Below are 4,230 nucleotides of genomic sequence, written 5' to 3' on the forward strand. Positions count from 1 at the left end.
CCAGGCTGGAGTGCAATGGCACGATCTCGGCTCACTGCAACCTCTGCCTTTCAGGTTCAGGCAATTCTCCTGCCTCAGCTTCCCAAGTAGCTAGGATTACAGGCTCCTGCCACCAAACCCGGCCAACTTTTGTATTTTTAGTACAGATGGGGTTTCACCATGCTGGCCAGGCTGGTCTCGAACTCCCAACCTCAGACGATCCACCCGCCTCCGCCTCCCAAAGTGCTGGGATTCCAGGCGTAAACCACCGCTCCCCGCTCAGATTGAAATTTTATATTTAATTATTCAAGGAATATTTAGGCTGTGCAAGGTGGCTCATGCCTATAATCCTATCATTTTGGAAGGCCGATGTGGGAGGTTCACTGGAGGCCAGGAGTTGAAACCAGCCTGGGCAACAGCAAGATCTCTTCTCTACAAAAAAACAGTGGGGTGGGGAGGTAATAGTTTAGTTAGTTAACAATATAACAATGTAGTAACAATGTATCCTCTTGTTTTTAAGGTAATTTTGTATGTTACATGTTACTACAGTTCATGAATAGTTTTATGTTCTTGTTTCCATTTTTCTTCAAACAGTGGATGTTTACTTACTTCTATATATTTACCTCTCTGCTAAATTCCTCACCTATCCTGAAGTTTATAACACAGTCCCTGCCCCCGAGGATTATACAGCCTTGTGGAAGTGGATTAATGCACATGCAACAATTAAGGAACAATACAAGATAACATATAATTAAGCTCTAATTGCAACACCCAGAGAAAAGTGGCTCAGAGGAAAGGGAAATGAGGCAGGCAGCAACAGCCCAGGGCTTGCCTTTGGGACTAAGGTGTTCAGGAAATGTTTATTGAGTGAAATGAAACAGTGAAAGTTTCTTACATGAGGTAGGACTAGTATATAAACCCCATAACAGGATTTAAAGTGCTAGGATTCATCAATGGATGTTGGTGCCTGGTTATGAATTTATTCTTTAGTTTTTGTTTGTTTGGTTTTGAGTGCAGTGGGGAATTACATATCACTACAGCCTCAATGTCCTGGGCTTAAACGATCCTCCTACGTCAGCCTCCTAAGTAGGTGGGACTATGAGCGTGCTCCACCATGCCCAGCTAACTTCTTTATTTTTTGAGAGACAGGGTCTCACTACAGGTATGTTGTCCAGTAGTTCAAGCTGGGTTCAAGCAATCCCCTGGCCTCAGCCTCCCAAAGTGCTGGGACTACAGACACGAGCCACTGTGCCCAGCCAATTTATTCTTCCTAAAACATCTAGTTTAAGCTTTTAACCAAACCTGTATATTTATTTAAGTGATTGCACTTTAATAAAACCAAAACACTCATTCGTTTGACAAATACATGAGTGCCTGTTGTGTACAAAGTGAGCCAGAATAGTCTCTACATTTCAATAGAATTGTTCGGTTTGAGAACTTGTTGTGATTGATACCACAGGCCTTCCAAGGACATATGCTCTCTCTGCATAAATTGGATGCATATCTCTTTGCTGCCGGTAGGTACTTGCACAATATACATTCCAGAGTTTTGCACATTAACACAGATGCAGAGAAGTCATCCCAATACTAACAACCATTGCCAACACACACACACACACACACACACACACAGCACTCAGCACCTTCACGCAGAATCCAGGCCCTGACCTGAATATACACTGCACAACATGCACAGTACACAACACAAGACGTACTTACAAAGACAATCACTTTTTGCTTTCCAGTCTCATTCCCGCTTCTTCCCCTTTCCCCTGTAAGTGACTAAGGCTTGCCCTTCCTGGGGGGCTGTCCTCTCTTAGAACTGCACTTCACCCTACTTTCTCACTCTGGCCCCCTATTAAAATGTAGGCAGGCCAGATGTATGGCTCATGCCTGTAATCCCAGCACTGTGGGAGGTTGAGGCAGTAGGATCACTTGAGGCCAGGAGTTCAGTTCCAGCCTGGGAAACATAGGGAGACCCTGTCCCTACAGAAAAATTAAAAATTCGCTACGCATGGTGGTGCATGCCTCTACTCCCAGCTACTCTGGAGGCCGAGGTGGAAGGATCGCCTGAGCCCAGGAGTTGGAGGCCGCCATGGGCTATGACTGAAACCACTGCACTCTAGCCTGGGTGATAGAATGAGTCTCTCTCTCTCTCTCTCTCTCTCTCTCTCTCGATGGAGTCTCGTTCTTGTCACCCAAGCTGGAGTGCAGTGGTACAATCTCAGCTAACTGCAACCTCCACCTCCCAGGTTCAGGCCATTCTCCTGCCTCAGCCTCCTGAGTAGCTGGGACTACAGCCACATGCCACCACGCCCGGCTAATTTTTATATTTTTAGTAGAGATGGGTTTTCACCATGTTGGCCAGGCTGGTCTTGAACTCCTGACTTCAGGTGATCCACCCACCTCCCAAAGCACTGGGATTACAGGCATGAGCCACCGCATCCAGCTGACCCTGTCTCTAACAAAAAAAAAAAAAAAAAAAAGAAAGAAAGAAAAAGAAAAGAAAAATGTGGCTAACTTCTACCTCATTTCCATTAAGCAATTAGATCTTTGGAGAGTGTCTCCCATTAGCTGAGATTAAGCACAGCAGACCCAGGCCAGACCTCCCTTCCCTGCCTCATACGCTATGGACTCATAGGTGCTATTTGAGAGCAGTGAGTCTGAGATTGTGACCCTCCCAACCCCCATGCAGTGCTCCCAGGCATGCCTCCCTCCAACCCGCTCTATTACCCCAACCTCTTGCCTCTGCTTAAAACTCCTCAAAAGCTCCCAATGGCTTTGATAATAAATTCCCAACATTGCACATTAAGGTCCTTCATGGTGTGCCTTCCAGTGACACCTCAAGGCTCTCCCTGCCCCTCTCCCTCTACCCCTCATGTGGCACTCCAGACGTCCAACTGATCTTCTGTTCTTTGCCTGAACAGACTTTCTCTGCCTGTTACACACTGTTTCCTCTGCCTAGAACACTCTACCCTACCCTCTCACCTCTTTACTTGGTGAGCTCTGCTCATCCTTCAGGGGTCAACCTAGATAGCATTTTCTCTGAAATGCTTTCACAGGCCTCCGAGTCTGGAACTAGGCAGCCCTCCCATTTGTCCAAAGCACAGTGACTCATTGCACTGAAATCTCCATTTTCTTGTCCTAATGCCCCAAAAGACTAAATATTTTGTCAGTGCAGGAAGTATGTCTTGTTTTCCATCGTATACCCAATAGCTAGTTCAGTGGCTGGCATGTAATAGGCACTTTTCTGTGAGTGTAAAACAGGGTTTCACTCTGTCACTGTGCCTGGAGTGCAGTGGGCACCATCATGGCTCACTTTAGTCTCCAAATCCTGGGCTCAAGCGATCCTCCCGCCTCAGCCTCTGGGGAACTGGGACTACAAGCACATGCCAGCACACCCAGCTAAGTTTTTAGACAAAATTTTGTAGAGACACTATCACTATGTTGCCCAGGCTAGTCTTGAACTCCTGGGCTCAAGTGATCCTCCCACCTCGGCCTCCCAAAGTGTTGGGGTTACAGTTATGAGCCACCACACCTGGCCTGTAGCAGGGACCTAATAAGCACTTGTTAATAAATGAATAACCAGTTACATGTGAGGACTGATTAGAGTTATTCCATGGTGCAGGCCATCCCTGGTTCAAAGCATGCCTCAGATGCTCAGCAGATTCCTGGGATACTGAAGACTTCTCGGCCATATATTTAGAGCAGATGAGACGAACAGAATAAACTGAGGCTTCTCCACCAGAGGCTTGATTTATACCTAACCTGGTTTCCTGAGCTCCAGACTGTCAACACCAGTTACCTACTTGGCATGTCCACGTGGATGCCTAATCAGATCTCAAATGTACCATGTCCAAAACCAGACTTCTGATTTCCCTTTAAAATCTGCTCCTTCTCATTTCAGTAAATTGCAGTTCCCTTCTTCTAGCTGCTCAGGAAACAAACAAACAAAAACTTGGAATCATCCTTAACTCCTTTTTTTTTTTTTTTTTTTTAACTCATATTCCACATCCAATCCATCAGAAAATCCTATTGGTTCTAGTGAAATTCAGCCAGAATTAATTAATGTTCCAGCATTCCCAGCACGGCTTCCCTAGGCCAGCCACCATCTCTCTAGCCTGGCCTTCCACAGTGGCTCCCCCTGGTCTCCCTGCTTTCTCTACGGCCTTTCTACAGTCTATTCAACATCCCAGCGCCACATTCTTTTGAAACCTAAGTCAGGCCGGGTGCAGTGGCTCAACCTGTAAT

Source organism: Cebus imitator, unplaced genomic scaffold (assembly GCF_001604975.1).
Source record: "Cebus imitator isolate Cc_AM_T3 unplaced genomic scaffold, Cebus_imitator-1.0 Scaffold125, whole genome shotgun sequence".
NCBI lineage: Eukaryota > Metazoa > Chordata > Mammalia > Primates > Cebidae > Cebus > Cebus imitator.